The sequence below is a fragment of the Cetorhinus maximus genome, chromosome 22 (genome assembly GCF_964194155.1).
Source record: "Cetorhinus maximus chromosome 22, sCetMax3.hap1.1, whole genome shotgun sequence".
NCBI lineage: Eukaryota > Metazoa > Chordata > Chondrichthyes > Lamniformes > Cetorhinidae > Cetorhinus > Cetorhinus maximus.
Window position 1 is genome coordinate 52525360 of NC_135900.1, and position 22065 is coordinate 52547424.

The 22065-nt window shown below is 40.1% G+C and overlaps 1 protein-coding gene across 1 annotated transcript in view; it reads left to right on the top strand.

Moving 5' to 3' along the window:
* The window catches only part of LOC144696698 (peroxisome proliferator-activated receptor alpha-like), a 585390-nt gene that overhangs the window by 377324 nt on the left and 186001 nt on the right, over positions 1-22065 (top strand). Inside the window, exon 8 of the mRNA XM_078568315.1 lies at positions 12587-12652. The gene's annotated coding sequence lies outside the window, so the exon portion shown is untranslated. The remainder of the gene's footprint in view (positions 1-12586; positions 12653-22065) is intronic.

Sequence of the window (22065 nt, forward strand, 5' to 3'; positions counted from 1 at the left end):
CCTCATCTGCATCCTCTGCAGAGCTCATTTGTGGCCTTGCCCTTTGGCAAGATGGAACCTTGTTCCCTGCCCTGATTGCAGGCCATTTGTGCCCGTTGTATCATCATGTGCAGATCCTGCTTCTTAAGCTACCATCTGAAGGTTTTACAGTATCTGAGCTGGTGGCTGCAAACATGAGATTGAGTGGCAGTGTTTCTTCTTCATTGTTGTCTTCTTACTCTTCCATCACTTGGTCTTCCACCATACCTAGTCAGGTGGCAGCTCTTGTGTACCTGAAAGTGTTGTGGGAAAGAAAGCAATAGGTACACGTTTACACCAGGCACAGCTTGTAAATCAGAAGAGGTTGTGCAATATAAGAAGGAGGATTCATTAAGAGCATTCTCTCATCTTTGATATTTTCAGCCCCATCTCCTCCATGGGTTGGGGGGTGGTGGTGGGGGGTGAGGACATGCATTCATGCCTGTGTTACATTGGTTAGCTTCTGCTGCCTCTGGTTATGCGCCACCTTGTCCTGCAAGAGAGAGGGAAATGGGTGATTGTGGTGCTATGTGTTTGAGCAATGTGCCTGTTGTGGTTGAGTAACTGGCAGTGTATGTAGGCTGTGAAATGTGAGCATGAGACATGCAGGCATACCAAGTATGTGAGGCTGAGGTGAAGCTATGAACATTCAGTATGAGTCATCATTGATAGAGATTGTTGGTATGTGAGTGAAGAAGCATGGCTGGTGAATTTACTGACCTTGACCACTTGTGTGATATCATTAAACATCTTGTGGCAATGCATCGAGGCCCTCAGGACTACACTGCTTCCATTGACTGCAATGGCTATCTACTTCCATTGCCTTCATAGGGTTTGTCTGGAGGGCCTTCTGGATCCCTATGGAAAGAGGACCTCTCTCCTCCTCTCCATCTCCTGCACCAAGGCCATCAGTGCTGTGTTGAGAACCTTAGAGGACATTCTCTGCCCTATTGCATTAGTTAGTGTACTTCCTGTTCATAATGTCTTCTCCAGCCACTTGTAGCACTGCTGCAGTCAGAGTACACCTTTTTAAGAGGTGTAAGACTGGCTTTAAGTAGTACAGGGTAGCTTTAAGAGCTGCAAGCTTCGCAGGGAGTTGGACCCCCTTCTGAGGTGTGCAGCCACTCAACAGCACATTTAGTGCTAGGGTGTATGTAACTATGATGAAAATCAGCAGTCAGCACAAAGTTTATATGTTGCTTGCATTGGATGGAATGGGCACAGGTTAATTGTGCATCACGATTCACATGCCTGTTTTCTGGGATTATACAGTTTTGTCCCCTCTGAGTCAATTCACAACATCTTTTGTATAGAATTGTCCTTTTACCTAATACTTGTGCTTTTGAGCATGGCTGGTTAATTCAGTGCTTCAACTGTAGTCCTCAAAAAGTAATTGTGATAAAAATCAAAGTGCAGGTAGTAGTTGAAATCCCAAAATGAATGTTTTATTTTGTTATAATTGGTGCATGTTATGTGTTCAACAAGCAATTCTTTCCAAGCTTCTCATGGCCATACTGCAACACCACATTTTATTACTTCCATTTAAGAAGCATGTGGTTGTAGCAGAGGAGATGGGGTGCTACTGGTAGTTTGCATTCTTCCTCCATTGCCACGCACAGGAAGTCACTGGACCAGCATTTTAAAAAGGATGTTATTTGAGCATTAATATTTCATACTGTCCCAAGCACCCTGAAAAGTCTGGTGATTACTATAACTGAGTTCACTGCCGGCCCCTATATAGTCGTGTATGATCACTGAAGTCCAGCATGGAGCTTGCAGCAACTTCAGGACCATCGATGGTGAAACCTCCAGAGAACCCAGGCCCAATCAGAGTATCTCTTATGAATGCCCAGATTACTGTTCAAAAGTTTCCAATCCTGTCAGGCTTCAATTGATAATAGAGAAAGCAATTATAGAGAACTTCATTATTTTCATAGCTGCCAAGAAACCTGTCCCCACACTTACCAGTGAGAATGCCAAGGGAATGCACCTCCTTTTTAAGAGCATGGATAGACATAGCTGGAGTATCTTCAGATGAGGGCAAAACCATATATTCAGTCCCTCAAGTGACAGAAGATGTCCCAGATCATGGGTAAGATACGTTACTTCCAGCAAATTACATTTGGCTGCAATTTGTCTCAGCTGTATCCCTCTTCTGCTGAGTGCGTGAAATAAGATATTGATTGGCAGCCGGTAATTGTGTTTGTTGAGTTGGTGAAGGTATTCTGAGCCACTACATTTTGAGAGAACTGTTATGTTGGATAGGTGTGACATTTTAGCTCAAGAAATCATCTATGAAAGCCTGCTGTTCTCTGATTGATTTCACAAGTCAAAGTGGCTTTTAACATTTAATCACCAGTACCATACCATTTTGGTTTTAAAAGCATAAATAACCAGAAATACATCATATGGCGCATTCCTATGATGTCTCTGATCTGCTGGAATTCTTTGGGGAGGTAACAAAATGAACAATTAAGGGGTATCTCATGAATATAGTTCAGCTGGCTTTTCAGAAGGCAATTGATATAGTTTCTCAAGTATAAAACCTTTTTTAAAAAAATGAAAGCTGATGGAATAAATGGCAAATGATATAGCTTGATTGAACATGGACTAGGCAATAGAAAGCAGAAGTGATGAGAAACGGTAAAGGCTTTTTCTGTGTAGGCTAGAGATCTATTCTGATTCTCTGCTGTTACACTCTTTATAAATGCTGGGCCAGATTTTGCTGTCAAAATAACAGTGAAGTTAATGGCACTCACCATTATTTATGTGCAAATGGTAGAGCAACTGCAGGTGCAGGGTAGATGTGTGGTGAAATATCAATACCTGAAAGTTGCAGTCTGAGTTGCATCGCTCCACCATTATCTTCAATAAAATGCCATTTTGCTGTCTGGCTCAACATTAACGTGTATTGAAAGGCATAAAATTGCTCTATTTGCCCAGTAGGTATGAGCTTGACTTTTATAAGTCTCATGCCTTCAGAATGTGATTGTTTTTAGGAGATTTAAAAAATGTCAAACTTTAACTTATTTTATGACTTTTCTGTCTCTTTCATCTCTCTTTTAATCTAATATTTCCTTCCCTCTCTTTTTCTCTTCTGGTACCTGATTTGACTTTGAATTTGCACCTTGAGTTCACCGTTTTTCTCAGTCCATCTGCTGTTTATTTCCCAATCTTTAAAGCTTATTAGTTAAGGAGATATCCTGTTCACTTAAGTCCTAGAAGCCCTGTTTCTCTTGCAACTTAGTGCACCATTTTTTTGAACTGAAGGTTTCAGAGGCATGTCTAGCTAATGGCGGAGACATTTAGATGCTCTACTACAGCAAAATGTGCCCCAATAAATGGAGGGCAGGACTGGTACTAACATTTGCTGATAAATTTAAAAGGTATATTTTTAGCACATTGGTTAACTCATTGACATATTAATATTCAGACCGGAATTTACAGTCATTAAACTGTTAAGCTGCAAGTGACTAATGTAACATTGATAAATTGTAGCGATCTGTTCGAAGTCCAATAATTGGCTGATGGATATTAATGTTGACAAATGAAATGTATAGTGAAGTTATGAATAAGTTATTTAACTTAGATTGTAACTGCAGAACTAGAGAAGTACAAAATTCACAAGCCTGAGGTGAGACGAGACACCAGGAGAATCCCTCAACATAACATATATACAGGTACATGGAATAAACAAATATGGCATTGATTAACTCCTTCAATCAAAAAAAATTGCACGTAATTTTCAAATCATTGAAGTGATGAGAAATGTATGTCAAAATTTCAAATGAATTGCCAGCAGGCAAAGTTCTCCACCATTAATACAAAATTAGAAAATTGCCTTCTATTGTGTAAATATACTGAGGACAGGAGCATTACTGAAATAAGTCACTTATGACTTTGAGCCATAACTTCTGAGCTGCCCAGTGTCGTATTGAGGGGATTTACGCCAAAGATGCGCCGGGAAATCCCCTTTAGAAGTTCCCAGTTAAGGTTTGCACACTAGAAGTGCTAACAACTGATGCACTGAGTACCATCCAAAAATGAGATTTAAATTGCAATCTTCGGAGGTTCCGACTAAGTTATACCAATAGTTATCCAGAAAAAGATAGAATGAGTAATACCATTTCTAACTTCTAGATAATTGTTGTACAGACCCAGACCAACACACCAGGGAACTTCCTTCGACTCCCAACTACTACCCCTGATTGCCACCCCCACTCGACTTCCTGACCCCCAACCCCACCAGGAGACTTCCCCCTCCCCCCTTCCCCCCCAGGGCTCTTCCCCCCCCAGGGCTCTTCCCCACCCCCAACTACCCCACCCAGGGGACTTCCAACTGCCCCCCCACCCCAAAGGCCCAATCTCCAATATCCCACAATCTCCGATATCTCCCCTGAGCTTCGATATCTCCCCCGACCTGCAATCACTCCCCACCCCCAAATCCTACCCACTTACCTCAGACACTCACCTTCTCCCTGGCCTGTCAAGAACTTTTAAATTTCAATGGACCTTTAAACTTACCTGGTTTACGGCAGCTAGTGCTGTTTAAAAAATGGTGGGGGGTGGGCGGTGGTGTAACCCTTTGATTCTCTGGGACTTCAATGTTGGGCCCTGGGGACGCGCTGCACTGCCCCCGGATCTTGACTGGCCTGAGTCGGAAGGCTGGGCGAGATAGGATTGAAGAAAAATTGAAGTAAGAAATTGGGTGCAGAGTGGCAATCTGATGCTGATTGCCACTCCTAGGACATTCAGGCCCTATGTTTTTTGTTTCTGAAACCACCGATCCTTATTGTTGATTATAATGCTGTAACTTGAACAAAGGGTATAGATAGCTGGATTAAGTAGAGTAACTGATACTTGGAAGCTACTTGTAGGCTGATTTTGAATTAAAAATGAAGGTGTTTTATATATGAGAGCAAATTTTACTAATGTCTCTTCTATTGGCAGTGCATTGTTGAAATTTGAAAGGTTGCTCATTTTCTGTCCATTAATGTGTGGAAAATCTAAATTGTTTACGTCTATGTTCCCAACTGGGAGCATCACCCACTGGGACACATTTCAGAAGTTCAATGGCATACAGGCTTTGACCAATGCTCAAATGGTTTTTTTTTTTAGCCATCATCTGAACTCCTTCAACTACATAAGTTTCACAAAACGCACAAATACTACTTCTTCCTAAGCATCTGTTATTTGAAGCTTAATCTTAATGGAATTTTGTGTTCTAAAGAAAAAGAAAAATGAAATGCAAAGATTTTTTGGAGCCTCTTGTGAGTACGATTGGGATATTTAAATATTCAACTTTGATGACACATTATTGCAGAACAGTCCAGATGTTCTTGCCTTTCATGTACACCAGTGACTTAAGCCTTAAGCAACACTACCATTAATAATGTATACAGATAATCCAACACATCATTGAACATCAAGTACAACAAAGAGTCGCCTGCTATGCTGCACTTAATCCCTTGTTCTATTCAAGCCTGATAAATGATTAAAGATAGATTATACAATTTTGAAATTCAAGCATCACCTTAACTCTTCAATTTGTTCCAACACAGCAAATGCATTTTTAAATATTATTAATTAATATTTTCCATATCTCAGTCTTAATCCAATAAATGAAATATGGACATTTCTCAGATTCACCATTGTTATTTTTCCCACGCTTAGCTCATAAAGTCTTTGATTTAATTTCACCACAATCTGCCAGTTACAGTTTTCTGTTACAGACTCTGAATTACTGCTCTAAGAAATAATTAAACTGTTGCTCAAAAAATGAAAAAGACTATTCTCATACAGTATGATCCACCAGTTATATGCCTAACTTCTATTTGGAGGGATCCACTCTGACTCCTCAGCTTTTTCAAAGACACTCACTTGTCCATTGTCATTCTAGAGGTTTGCGAGTTTGGCACCAGTTTACCATTAGCAGTTTGTGACTTGCCTACCCTGATTTTGCATCTAATTGTGGAGCTGAATTGATGCGGATGAGCTTGGATCCTACAGAGCTTTGTCTGAAATGTGAGATGCGGCAACTTTGACCTGTATTAGAAGGCCATCTTTCCTCAAGTCCAAAAAGATAGGGGTTGGGTCATGACTTGGGTGGCAATGTTTTCTTTTTGCTGATACTGAAAATTCATTGAAAATTTTAAAAATTGAAACACTTTTATAATGAGGCAGAGATATAAATTTTCAAAGGCTTCTCTTCAAAGAAAAGTAGACATTGGGGTTATGTCTTAGAAATGTCCAGATAGTTCAATTGTAAAATGATACTCTTTGATAGAAAAAGGATCAACATTTTATAAAACCTAAAATTGTGAAAAGTGATAATTTAAAGGCTAGCTATATAAAGAATATTTTTCTCCATTAATTTATTGCAACATTGCAAAGGTTCACATGTATAGGAGCGTCTAAGGAAATATTTTACAATTTGATACCTTTCTCAAACACCTATGATTGACAAGGAGCCAGCATAATGAAATGGATTTTCATCTTCAAAGCGGGTAGCAGGAATCAGGAAATTTCCCAGTTTGGCATGCCCGCTTTGGAGAAAATGCCTGCAAAGGCGGGATTTTCATTCCAGGTTGCTTAAAAGGCCTGCCTAGGTGCTCTGGGACTTTGTCCCAGTAACAATAAAAACAATTTTAAACAAGAACAGTTCTTTATCCGTCACCCCTCACATCCCCTCACCCATTCCCCATGCCTATCCATGCCAACTCATACCTGTTGGCCACTCATAAAAATTGCTTTACGTCAAGAAAGCATAATGAGACTTGGCTGAGAGTCCAGACATCTATTACTCTGTGGAAACAGCTGCACCTGAGGAAAAACATTGTTTGATTGACAACTCTTTCTCTTTGAACTATTCTGTCAATTTCACAATGTATATTTACACAAGATAAGGAGGTTTCAAATGCTTGTAGTGTCTGCTACTGATACTTTAAAGGGTCTGGATGATTGACACTTGGTTGTAGAAAAAGCAACTTTATGAATGAGTGACTGGTTTTCTAAAGCTTTTTCATGCTATTGTTACTATAAGGTTCAGTGGTTCTGTACAGTGTGTATACTGGGTGAATGGACATGGAAGTGAAGGTTGGCATGGGGATAATGAGGGGCCATGGGGGTAGGTGGAGGGGCATAGGCAGGCATTGAAGATATGAGGGGACATGGAGAGTGGGTGGGGAGCATAGGTTGCAAGGGGGCATAAGTAAGTCATTTTGAACTCACCTTTCAAAAGGTTTCCGCATCCAGACTATTGTTCACGACACCTCTGAGGTGCCATGAGGCACAAGTCCTTGAAAAGCTGGCCTGAGTCCACAAAATTGTGGAGGGCTAGGAGATGCCTATCCCTACAGCGGAGCCAGCCAGATTCGGAATGCAGGGTGCTGGCTTACAATCTGCACCAGCTTGCACCCTTATCCTGCGATGGTGAAAATTGGGGATGCCAGGAATGGGCACAGGAATCCCTGTATTGAGACCTGGCCACCATTTTCAAGGTCTGTGGAGTCTCCTGACTTCGTGGAAGTCCAGCCCAAATTCCCTTAAGTAAGTGCCCTGCACTGGGATCACTTGATCTATATTAGAATTTGCTTCCTGGCAAGCAAAGACTCTAAGCTGCAAAAATTACAGAAATTCATTACCCTGATTTCCTAAAAAAATATTATGCAATATTCTAAACCCAAAAATGGTTTCAGTGAAAGATCTTTCATGGTCTTTCATTTTAAAGCTGTGTTATGCATATTTAGGAATGTTTCATAGACAATTGCATTTTTACTTTTTGAGGTACTTTTGCAATTTTTTTCAAAATGATTTTTAAAAACTTATTTGGCTTGTGCTTTCACAGTATAGTATTTCAGGGAGCTTAACATTAATTTTAACTACTCTAAAATCTTATTAGAGTCACTGCTTTTGGAACACTGCCAAATTTTAGGGTGATCTAGGACAAGAAGGGTTGAGAGGAATGAAGAGGGGGTCCATCTATCCCAACAAGGCCTGCATGGATCTGTCAGTACCTAGGTTTGTAGGTCTTTGGACCCCAGCAGGGCTACTTCAAAATATGAGAAGAGAGAGATGCCTTCACCAGGAAGGCCTTTCCATGCTGGCATTATCCCTGATATGCGAAGTATTTTATACAAGCTGAAAAGTAATTTTGAGCTGCTGTAAATTGAGAGTACTTGTAAAATAACAGACAGATGCCCAACCTGCAAGCCACCCTGGGTGTTAGTAAGTGATCACGTATCAGGTTATGTTACTGTGGTCTGTGGTGTGATCTTCTTGGAGGACATGGATGTGGCAAGATTATCAATTGTACATTGCGTTTTGAATTTCTCCCTCCTGACTTATGGATTTGCTTGATCTATAAAACTGTAAGGTCGTATGGAGGCTTGGAATTGGTGACCACTAAATGTGAAACAGGAAGCTAGGCAATACTTTATGGCATAGAATCTTGGGCCATCTATCCAGTATGTGATACCGTTGGGCAATCTTATTCTGCCTTTTTCCTTAACATGTGCCAACCTCTCCTGTATCTATTTACAAATCACTACAGGTAGTGTACATGGTATTTGGCCTGGCTCCTCCCAGACATGATGTATTGCTATCCTTACGAAAGGCACACTGAAGTTCATTTTGAATCTATTTGAAAGCCCTTAGAATTTTTTCTAACTTAATCTTTAAATTAAGGCCTTTTTCACTCCCTGCATAGACAAGTTGGATTGAATGGCCTCCTTCTGTGCCATAAATCTTTCTATGTTTCTCAGGCTGAAGCAGGCAGCTATGAAAATGATTTAGAAGAGCACATCCTCCATTGAAAAATTATTGACTGACAGTGAATAACTGTTGTTGAATTGCTTTGTAAATATGAGTAGATAATCATAAACTAGGATTTGAAAATTAAAAACATTGGGCCACATTTTCCTATGTTTTTGAAATTATTTCTCCATTATAATGTGTGATAATCTACTACTAATAATACAGGAATACACAGTTCTAAAGCAAATATGAGTTGAAAAGTTTATTATACAAATGTGGGGTGCACAATAAATTTATGCTAAATGGCTTAATGACAGTTGTAAAAGTTCTGATTTACATACAAGGCCTTAAATCTACTCCAGCCTGTTGTTGGCTTCCTAGCTGATCTACTCAAGAATGGTTCATAAAAAAGCCATTATTATGTTATGGTATTTGAGAGCAAGCTCAATGATATAACAGTGGGATATTATAATTTATGTGGAATTCTATACTTTTACCATTTACTTTAGCAAAGATTTCTTTAGTATAAAATCTTAAGGTTAATACAGTAATTCTACACTTCAGCAGAGAAGGCACACACAAAGTGTCTGACGACGAGGTAGGCCTGCAACTTTGTAACTCAATTCTCCAACTCTTCTCATAGCAGAAGCAGAGCTTCTCCTGAAGCAAGAATCAGACTCTCCTCAAATACATTCAATCACATCTCCCTGCTCTTACCATCTGACTCAACCTGAATTGCATTCCACAAAGATACTTCTAAAATGTCATTACTTCATTCAGAAATACTTATAATACAGAATTGAATTCATTGCGATGTGAAAATGAGTCTAATTTTCACCAAAAGTACATCAGCTGTGTTTATGCATTCTTCTTAATTACAACTGCCATCACCACATGCTCATCTGTGGGGTCTTACAAAGGCACACAATTCACATGTTTCGTTGTAAGAAGATTTTCTACATTTTGTCAAAATACAGATTTTATGTAAAGTTTCATACAGCATTGAGTGACAAGGTAGTAACAAATCCAGAGGTTATGATAAGCTTGACCTTGCAATACATCAACACCATTTCAACTCTACAATATCTTACTATCTTGGAACACTGCCCAGAATATTATTATGTATAACATGTAGAACTGTAGCAATTTGTTATCTGAATAAGAATGAGCGACTACCAGGATTGGGGAAAAAGCAGGCTCTCACATGTATACCACAGGATTTGACAAGCAGCAATATTGGGAATTTAGCTGAATAATGCTAAGGAATTTTGTATTTATTATCTAAATCAAATGCTAAGAGATTTGTTTTAAGCAGGACATGCAGTCCCTTGCCTGTGTTTTAAGGTTGTTATGTGAAAAGCATGGCTGTTTGATAAGTAACTCTAACCAGTCAGTCATGTACACACCTAGTCTGAAATGAAGCACTGTTGTGATGGAGTACAACTTTGCCATGCTTCTCCAACCATCTGTCTGTTATTTTATATAACATCTGGACTTAAATTAATGTTGGCCTGCTAGACAGAGACCAGAAGATTGTTTTTCTTGGACCATGGCCAGCAGTTGTGTGAATAATATCATGGACCTGGAATGGTGTTCCTGGCACCTGCACTATGGCGAACAGTGTTCACTAATGATAATTTCCTGCTCTGTTCCCTCTTTCTGACAGAAGCAACCAAGGTAGATTTCTACTCTGTGCTTTTTTTTTATTTTTTAACAATACAATTGGAGGGGAATGTTTATATTAATATTAGATTTGTCAAGTTGTTTGTAGTACAATTTTAAATGTGAGATTAGAAAGAGGGATTAAGCCCACAAATAATGTAGTCGGACTAGAAAAGGGCAAAGAGAGAAGCCAGTGGCATGAATATTTGAGAGGAGTGTGATTCTTGCTTCAGGAGAAGTTCTGTTTCTATTATAAGGAGAGTTTACATCAAAGAGAAAATTACTGTTCAGATATTTTATTTAAATGAAATTTACATGACATTTTAAAAGTGATAGTCTAAACTGATCAGCACCTTCCAAACCCACGGCCACTACCACCTAGAAGGACTCAGGCAGCAGATACATGGGAACACCAGCACCTGGAAGTTCCCCTCCAAGTCACTCACCATCCTGACTTGGAAATTTATCGCTGTTCCTTCACTGTTGCTGGTTCAAAATCCTGGAGCTCCCTTCCTAACAGCACTGTGGGTGTACCTACACCACATGGACTGCAGCGGTTCAAGAAGGCAGCTCACCACCACCTTCTCAAGGGCAACTAGGGATGGGCAATAAATGCTGGCCCAGCCAGTGAAGCCACATCCCGTGAATAAATTTTTAAAAAAGAATGGAATCTTTTTAACTGAGTCCCTTTCTCTAGAGAAGAACTAATCATGTGGAGTTCTGTGAATGTGAATTGCTTTAATAAGGTGATGCAGATCTGAACAAAGGTGTATAAAAATTAATTAATTTTTAAAAATAATTTAAAGGAACAGGAATCCATGGAAAGGTAGTATAACAAACCTCATAACCAGATGGCCTGAAGTTTCTGCTAAGTTGCGCTGCCTTTTTCAACCATTTGCCAAAATTGACCAAACCGGAGGAAAAGATCAAGGAATTTTAATTGCAAATTACATCCAGGGCAAATCAAGTTTCTGCGATCTGTTGTGCTACTTTAAGAAACATTACACTAGAAGCTGGCACCACCCACAAATTTGGCAACATGCACAAATTCCGCTAATTACAGCCAGTGATAAGCAAATGGTTTGAGTGGAAACTTGAGCAAAAAGAACCTTAAAACTAATGTAATTTGCATCCAGATCGCCGATTCCATACAAAGCGGAAACGCTTGGCTATTGTTGAAATGCATCATTGTGCTACTTGCAAGTGATACTTTCATCATGGAAATGGAACTTCTGGCTCTTTTCCATTTTCAAACAGTAAAAAACATTATCAGGCACTTTTGTATGGAGACAATGTCCATTTAACATATGATTAATGTACTTTGTTGGTTATCCAGATGTTTATGATACAGAGGAGTTAGTTTATCAGTGCTCTGCTCTGCTGTCTATTATCTTCCAGCTTTTATTTGTCTTTGAAAGAAGGGACTACTTTTGGTTATGTGGGCATATGGATTTCTGAACATAAAATTAATATTTTTTTGAAGCTTGATAGAACTCAGTACACTGTGGCACGTAGCTGTGAGACACAGGTTCCCACCACATTTCTATCTGCTAAGTTCCAGTTCCAGGTAGCTCATGAGGGATGAGATGAATATGAAGGAATGATGGAGACATATTGAAGAGAGAGATGACCTACGCAAGTGTCACACACCTTTTAGTCATCAAATCAAGTAAAGTCTTGTCTGATTTGAAGAATCAGATCACTGTTTTGCAATCTAAGTTGGAGATCAAGACCAGGGCAGAGGAGGGAAGGCATCAAGTCCTTGCCCCCTCACCACCACCAAAAAGCAACTTCATTGTTTACTGTTACTTTTAGTTAAGGTAGGATTGAATCTCTTCAGATTAAGAGGTATGAAATAGTTTGAGTATTGTCTCCAATAAAGGTAATGGTAAACAATGACATAGCTTTTCAACCTTACCCAATCTGTCCACGATGTGCCAACTCAGCAGGTGGAATGGTGCATGGACATTGGTAAATTAAGTGTCAGCAGTGGTGTGGCAGCTATTTCAGCACTGTGGTTCATAATTATCATATTTTATAGCACTTACAATTTTTAATATTGCAGATGCTTAGATTATGTGCATTTTTTTCCAACGTTGTTTGAAATGATGATATCTGGCATTAAGCATTGTAAATTTTTTTATGTTTGCAGGAAACTCTGCCAGCAAGAGGTCAAGCGAAAGGCTTAGCTGCAAAGGAACAGCCATTGGCATTACAGGTTGGACTTTTCAAAAACCAGCATGTTATCATTCCATTTCTCTATTTTTCAATTGTGTAGTCACCCATGATTTGTAGTATCCTGCATTTGGAAGTAGTTAATGAGTGTGACAGAAAAAATCCAGTTAAAATTATGCTGTGTTTTAGGAGTGAAATACATTAAAATACACCGCTTTTATAAAGTGAGTAACACTTACTCCAAATGAGTGAATCTTAACAGATTTAAATATTTACATATTATTGTATAGCAGTGCAAGATGATGCATATTTATACAAGTACTATAGTTTGGTAAAGCTGTCCATTTTTGTTATTTAAGAGTCAATGCCTCAGAGTTTGCTGCAGTTGTAACAGCGAGATGAGCAGCAACTTGGGGCATCTGCAAAAGTGCAGTTAAACATGGAAATCCAGAAGTTGCAGTTTTCTTACAAATTTTCTTTTTAGTTTTTGTCTTTTTATCTTTCTTCCTTAATCCCATCTATAAGTCCCAATCTTTCTTTTGCTTCTGGTACAATGATTTAAATGTATTGCTGAAAAATGAGACATGTTGTCAAAGCTTTTCATCTTGCACCCATTAGGACAGACACAAGAATGCCAAATTTCAAAGGGAGCAAAAATTTACACTGCATGAGAAAAGGCTGCTGATTGGTTGGCAAGTTGACTCTGGTCAAGGCATTGCCATGAAGAATGCCCAGGGAATTATTATCCTCCAAGCTTTTGTTTAACTCAAAAATGGCGCAATGCCTGGACATGTTCCTTTTGCCTGCAGAGGACAGGCCCCTGTGTATGAATATATATAGCTTCTAGCAGGCATAAGTCAGCTACATTGTGAGCCCAACTGATCTTAAATTGGTTGCTAGTGTAATTCTTAGCATACTTGGGATTTAAATGTAATATTTATATTTACTGCTTTTTTACTTCCTGCTGTGCAGTCTGTTTCTTGGTGAGGATTATAAGACCATAAGACATAGGAGCAGAAATTAGGCCATTCGGCTCTTCGAGTCTGCTCCGCCATTCAATCATAGCTGATAAGTTTCTCAACCCCATTCTCCCGCCTTCTCCCCGTAACCTTTGATCCCCTTACCAATCAAGAACCTATCTATCTCGGTCTTAAATACATTCAATGACCTGGCCTCCACAGCCTTCTGTGGCAATGAATTCCATAGATTCACCACTCTCTGGCTAAAGAAGTTTCTCCTCATCTCTGTTCTAAAAGGTCTTCCCTGTACTCTGAGGCTGTGCCCTCGGGTCCTAGTCTCTCCTACTAATGGAAACATCTTCCCCACGTCCACTCTATCCAGGTATTTCAGTATTCTGTAAGTTTCAATCAGATCCCCCCTCATCCTTCTAAACTCCATCGAGTATAGACCCAGAGTCCTCAAACGTTCCATATGTGTTAAGCCTTTCATTCCTGGGATCATTCTCGTGAACCTCCTCTGGACCCTCTCCAGGGCCAGCACATCCTTCCTGAGATACAGGGCCCAAAATTGCTCACAGTATTCTAAATGTGGTCTGACCAGAGCCTTATAAAGCCTCAGCAGCACATCCCTGCTTTTATATTCTAGTCCTCTCGAAATAAATGCCAACATTGCATTTGCCTTCCTAACTACCGACTCAACCTGCAAATTAGCCTTAAGAAAATCCTGGACTAGGACTCCCAAGTCCCTTTGTACTCCAGATTTCTGAATTCTCTCCCCATTTAGAAAATAGTCTATGCCTCTATTCTTCCTGCCAAAGTGCATGACCTCACACTTCCCCACGTTGTATTCCATCTGCCACTTCTTTGCCCATTCTCCTAACCTGTCCAAATCCTTCTGCAGCCTCCCCGCCTCCTCAATATTACCTGTCCCTCCACCTATCTTTGTATCATCTGCAAACTTAGCCAGGATGCCCTCAGTTCCTTCATCTAGATCATTAATGTATAAAGTGAAAAGTTGCGGTCCCAACACTGACCCCTGCGGAACTCCACTAGTCACCGGCCGCCATCCTGAGAAGGACCCCCTTATCCCCACTTTCTGCCTCCTGCCATACAGCCAATCTTCTATCCATGCTAGTACCTTGCCTCTAACACCATGGGCTCTTATCTTACTGAGCAGCTTCCTGTGCGGCACCTTGTCAAAGGCTTTCTGGAAGTCCAAGTAGATCATATCCATTGGCTCTCCTTTGTCTAACCTACTCGTTACCTCCTCAAAGAATTCTAACAGAGTTGTCAGGCATGACCTCCCCTTGATGAAACCATGCTGACTTTGCCCGATTTTACCATGCACTTCCAAGTATTCAGAAATCTCATCCTTAATAATGGACTCTAAAATCTTACCAACGACCGAGGTCAGGCTAATCGGCCTGTAATTTCCCATCTTTTGCCTCACTCCCTTCTTAAACAGAGGGGTTACATCAGCGATTTTCCAGTCCTCTGGGACCCTCCCTGACTCCAGTGATTCCTGAAAGATTGCCACTAACGCCTCCACTATCTCTTCAACTATCTCCTTCAGAACTCTGGGGTGTAATCCATCTGGTCCAGGTGATTTGTCCACCTTCAGACCTTTCAGTTTTCCTAGCACCTTCTCCATGGTGTGGCCACCATACTCACCTCTGCCCCCTGACTCACTTGAACTTTGGGGATGTCACTCGTGTCTTCCACTGTGAAGACTGACGCAAAGTACCTATTCAGTTCCTCCGCCATTTCTTTGTTCCTCACTACTTCTTCTCCAGCGTCATTTTCCAGCGGCCCAATGTCCACTTTTGCCTCTCTCTTACCCTTTATGTATCTAAAAAAAACTCTTGCAATCTTCTTTTATATTACTGGCTGGCTAGTTTACCATCATATTTAATCTTCTCCCTCCTTATTTCTTTTTTAGTTGTCCTCTGTTGGTCTTTGTAGGCTTCCCAATCCCCTGGTTTCCCACTGCTCTTCACCACATTGTATATTTTTTCTTTAGCTTTTATGCTGTCCCTGACTTCCCTTGTCAGCCATGGTTGCCTCGTCCTCCCTTTAGTATGCTTCTTCTTCCTAGGGATGAATTTTTGCTGTGTCTCCCAAATTACTCCCAGAAACTCCTGCCATTGCTGTTCCACTGTCTTTCCTGCTAGGCTCATCTCCCAGTCAATTCTGGCCAGCTCCTCCCTCATGCCTCTGTAGTTGCCTTTATTCAACTGTATTACCGTTACATCTGACTCCAGCTTTTTCCTCTCAAATTGCAGGGTAAATTCTATCATATTATGGTCACTTCCTCCTAAGGGTTCCTTCACCTTAAGCTCCCTTATCAAATCTGCCTCATTACACATCACTAAATCTAGAATTACTTGTTCCCTATTGGGCTCCACCACAAGCTGCTCCAAAAAGCCATCTCGTAGACATTCCACAAATTCCTTTTCTTGGGATCCACTACTAACCTGATTTTTCCCAGTCTACCTGCATATTGAAATCCCCCATGATCACTGTAACCCTGCCTTTCTTACACACCTTTTCTATCTCCTGGTGTATCTTGTGCCCCACGTCCTGACTACTGTTCGGAGGCCTGTACATAACTCCCATTATGGTTTTTTTACCTTTGCAGTTCCTCAACTCTACCCACACAGATTCTACATCATCTGACCCTACATCATTTCTTGCTATCGATTTAATTTCATTTCTTAACTAACAAAGCAACCCCACCCCCTCTGCCAACCTGCCTATCTTTTCGCTAGGATGTATATCCTTGGATATTTAGCTCCCAGTCCTGATCCCCTTGCAACCATGTCTCCGTAATGCCCACCACATCATACCTGCCAATTTCAATCTGCGCCATAAGCTCATTTACCTTATTTCGTATACTGCGTGCATTCAGATACAACACCTTCAGTCCTATATTTCCTGTCACCTTTCTCATTGTCGATCCTTTATCTGATGTGTTTGAAGTTAGATTCCTAGCCCTTTCCAAACACTCTGTCCTATTTTGTGTTCTGGGGACTTTAATAGCCTCTCCTGGGCTCTCCTTTCTTTTCAGTTTTTTCATAATTTCCCATGAAGTTGAATCCACCCCCCACACGCTAACCTGCTGCTTTGTTTCCCATTAGTCATACTTCTTGTACCCTTCCCTCCCCCCCACTTTCTAGTTTAAAGTCCTGTTGACCACCCTATTTACCCTTTTCGCTAGAACATTGGTCCCAGATTGGTTCAGGTGGAGACCGTCCCAACGGTACAGATCCCTCCTGTTCCAATACTGATGCCAGTGCCCCACGAAATGGAACCCCTCTTTCCCGCACCACTCCTTTAGCCACGTGTTTACTTCCCTTATTCTCGCGTCACTATGCCAATTTGCACGTGGCTCGGGTAGTAATCCGGAGACTATAACCTTCTTTAATTTAGTTCCTAGTTCCTGATAATCCCCAAACAGGTCCTCTTTTCTAATTTTACCTATGTTATTTGTCCCGACGTGGACCATAACAACTGGATCCTCCCCCTCCCTCTCCAATATCCTTTCAAGCCGATTCTTCAATATGATTTTTTGAAGAGCCTCCCTGCTGCTTGACTTGCTCACAGGCACCTCCTATAGGAGCCACCACACTATAGGTACCCGATCAGCACAAGTGCCTGGTGACAAGCTTCCAAACACAATGCTATGATTTGCTTTTGGTAGAGGAAATGCAATTTTTTTTTATTCATTCATGGGATGTGGGCTTTGCTGGCTGGGCCAGCATTTATTGCCGATCCCTAGTTGCCCTTGAGAAGGTGGTGGTGAGCTGCCTTCTTGAACCGCTGCAGTCCATGTGCTGTCCATGTGGTGTAGGTACACCCAATGAGTCAATGCGGCTGACTCTTAAATGCTTTCTGAAATGGCCTAGCAAGCCACTCAGTTGTATCAAACCAATATAAAGTCTCAAATATCAAATGCCGTATTCCAATAAAGCATTAGTGCCTCCAATCTAACTGTGATAGACATATTGGTATAATTATGGTTGCAGTTTCTTCTTTATTCTGGTTCTTATGGTATTAATATATATCTACCCTTAACAATATGACAGCTGAGATTTTTCTCAACTGTTTACTTTGTGTTGACCAAACAGAGAAAAGCCTTTTCATGTGGATTGCACTTTCAGTTCTTGGTTTCCTTTTTTTGTTCCCTTCTGTGCAGGTACATATGCATAAGGAGCACCATTTTCCTCCTTGGTTGTTGCAGTAGAATATTACTGTCCTTTGGGATGAGGTAGTAGGTTGTATAGTTTTAGGGTTACACCCTTCCGGTCAGATAACTATACAATCTACTGTCTTTCCTGAGGTGGCTGTCAAAACTGCGATGGATCAGATGAAAACCACACAATTATTTTAGTTATCTGGATGTATTTTGAAAACAAGGAATGATTTAAATGATCTTGTCAAATGAAGATCTTAGAACAAGTATGTTTTGTATGATTTAGTCAATGAAACTTTTTTGTTGTAAAGCACTAGTTTGATAATGAATGTGGAAGATGCTCAATCAGCTGTGCAGTCACGTAATTTGTGTGAGACAAAAACATGGCAAAGATGAATATTTCCAGGATTTGATTTCTCTGCATGTTATGTTAATGCCATGATTATCAACAATTCCATGTTCCTTTTCAAATGAAAATATGAACAAAATGTGTATTAGCATTTGAATCAAGAATAATACCTGATTATGCTAAATATAGATTAGTAATGGTTGGTTGCTCAGTTTTTTTGTCCCTAATATGGCCACAAGGTAAGTAAATGTTTACAAACTTACCTTTCCTTGAAGCCAGGTGAAGAAGGAATGCTCCTCCCAGCTCCATAGCACTCCTCAGGGCTGCTGCTGGCCCATGATATTCTGCACAGAAATCGGCCTAAACAAATTTCCACCTGTGAGTTCAGAGCAACTGCCAATTTCACAGGAAGGAAGCTTAAATGTTAAGTATCCATGGTTTGATAGATGTGTGTAAAATGCAATTTAGTTTGTTCGTTTACAATGCATTTGGCTTCAGGCATTACTCGTGGATCAGCAATGACAATATCTCAATGTTCTGCCAGAGTGAGGTAGTAGGTTGTGTAGTTTCAGGGTAGTGATTTTGCCCCATCAGAAGATAACTATACAACCTACTGCCTTCCCTGAAGAGCAGTATGATGACCCGCAACAATGAAGAACAGCACATACAGTTTCTGTCTTTTTAGAACAAGTGGTAAGTTTCAAGAAACATCAGTGGTATTTGATAAATTGTTTTTTTTTCATTTTCAAATGTAGTAAGTTGATGCAGACAGGCAGTGGTTGCTTATTTAGTTCACGTGTCTGAGAGCAATCCTGTACTTACATCACCTTGGCAATTGGGTGCTATAGTGTGAAATGCCAATGGCTAACAAGCATGCAGACATGAATGAAATCTGAAGCAGGAATAAAGAATTGGAATCTACTGTAACCTAGAGTTTATTCCACAGAGATTGCTGAAGGATATTGTTATGCATATAATCTTACTTTTATGAATGTACTATTTAATCTCGTGGCCCAGATTTCATAGCAGCGAAGCAACGGTGCTCGTCACTTACCTCAAAATAGGTATCAATCTGACAGTAGGAGGGGTAACTTAGTGATCCAACATTTCAGCTAGGATCCACTCAAGGTAAAACCATGACAGTGTCTCATGGATGCGTCATATGGAATGATTTATCAAAGAGAGTGCAAAAAACAGCAAACTTAATAGCTGTCTGATTTTGTTTTACAGATGTATATTTGATGCTAACATCTGAGAATTTTAAATTGGCATTTTGTATTAGAATTACCTTTCTGTAACCTCTACAGGAACTGGGGAAATTCACTATGTGTAATGCTGATACTGAATATTTATTGGAATTAAACTCTCAGTTCTATTTTACCAGCTATTTCAAGCTCATACTTAATTTCATTGAGAAATTATCTTAAACCAATGTTTGCCAATGACCACAAGTAGAATTAAATTCGTAATAAATGGTTTGTGTTGTCACATGATTCTTTAGGGTCTGTCTTTCTACTGCAATTTTGTACTCAATGATAAATAAACAAATTGTTTAAAAAATGTTTTTAGTATTTTTTTCACCATAGAGTTCATAAAATATGGAGAATGTGTTTGAAAAAGGCTTATTTTAAAATTAAAAATTTCATTGTCAGTTGGGGAGTTAAATAAATGAAAGATGCTAATGGATCGATTATTATCATCTTGGATAATGGATGGTGATAGAAGTAAAAAATTCTCACTTGGTACAGTTTTTGAGTTAGTTTGATCTGAAGAATTTAAAGTATTCAAACTATAAGACCTGGCCATGTATCCTTCAAATTTTAAAGCTACCATACATTTCAAATTCAGATCAGCCTTAAATACCTTCTCAGACTCAGTTACTCATTTCTATAAGCAGACTGAGTGCTTTTAATTGCGAGTTGATTTACACTGCCCTACATCTATTAAATTGTATTATAAAGGGCTACAGCACAGAAAAAGGCCCTTCGGCCCATCAAGTCTGCACCAGTCAAACAAGTACCTAACTATTCTAATCCCATTTTCCAGCACTAGGCCCATAGCCTTGTATGCCATGGCATCGCAAGTACACATCCAAATACTTCTTAAATGTTTTGAGGGTATCTGCCTCTACCACCCTTTCAGGCAGTGTGTTGCACATTCCCCACCACCCTCTGGGTGAAAAAATTCTTCCTCACATCCCCTCTAAACCTGCTGCCCTTACCTTAAATCTATGCCCCCTGGTTATTGATCCCTTCACCAAGGGGAAAAGTTCCTTCCTGGCTATCCTATCTATGCCCCTCATAATTTTATACACCTCAATCTCCTCTGCTCCAGGGAAAATAACCCCAGTTTATCCAATCTTTCCTCATAACTAAAACTCTCCAGCCCAGGCAACATCCTGGTAAATCTTCTCTGCACTCTCTCTAGTGCAATCACATCCTTCCTATAATGCGGATTCCAGAACTGCACGCAATATTCTAGCTATGGTCTAACCAGCATTTTATACAGTTCTAGCATAACCTCCCTGCTCTTATATTCTATGCCTCAGCTAGTAAAGGCAAATATCCCATATGCCTTCTTAACCACCTTATCTACCTGTCCCGCTACCTTAAGGGACCGGTGGGCATGCACACCAAGGTCCCTCTGATCCTCGGTACTTCCCAGGGTCCTACCATTCATCGTGTATTCCTGTGGCTTGTTTGTCCTGCCCAAGTGCATCACCTCACAAGGTGATATAGTGTAACTCAGTTATGTTCTGGATTGGATATTTGTGTCATTTTCAGAAATCCCCTTCAATCTTTCCAAAGGCAGATCTAGCAAACATTTAGTACGATGTGGACACATAATTCGTAGCACATGAACAGTGTGTCAGTTGTAATTAAAACTCACTTATTCCACACAGCATCCCACACATGAAAAAATTAATGGACTTGCCTAGCTATTTCAAATTGTTGCTTTTATCTTACTTTCTGTGAAGCTACTAATTATTATACAGTTTTTGGCTTCTCAACATTTTTTTCTTTTATTCCCACTACTCAATCCTTCTGATAGGTTGGTTGGTTCTACAATTACCTATCTTTCAAGATGCAGTTAAAAAGAACTGAGAACCAATCAGGGCCACCATGGATTAACTCAGTTATGAGGATGATCACATGGTTGTTATGAAGAAAAAATTATTTTGACTCTCACTGGACAATTGGCCTATTTGCAATCTGCCATGACATCAAATCAGAAGTAACACCATAACAGGTGATATTATTTAATGCTTACTTGTTGGTTGTAATTATCAAGGGATGCAAAACTACATAATGTATATAAGCAATATATATATAGTCTAGTTCCATCACCAATTAGAAGTCTCCTTTCACAAAATCACTGGAGAGGAAATTTTATATGAACTTAATGGTATAATGATCAAGAATGAACAATTCTAGATGTCTCTTTACTTCAGTAACTGTTCTGTTTTGTTCAGTCTGACAAATATAACTTTGACAAAGCTTTAACTTCACAGCAAGCATCTTTTATACTTGACAGGTTCTCTGCCCCGAAGTCAGCCTGACTGACAAGTTTGGCTTCCAGCCAGCCAGCCAGACAAAACTCCAGAGTAGGCCGCAGAAACGGACAGATTTGATCCATGCTACCAAGGGGATGGGGGGGTTTCCAATCTCAGAGGTCTTTGTATATTGGTGGGGGGGTGGTATCTGATGGAGGGGGAGCTTTGGAGGGCTGGAGCACTTCTCCTATAGACCCACATGAACCCTGCTGATGACAGTAAAATCTGAAAAGTAAGTTAAATCAGAGGCTGCCTGCCTCATGAAAATAAAATATATTTCCAATTCGCTTCTTGAGAATGGGCTGCCTGCCCTCCCTATCCTTCCTCCGTTAAACCTGCAAGTGGGAAGATTGGGGTCGGGTTTCAGATTTTTACATTTTTTACATATGACCCAACCCCAGAC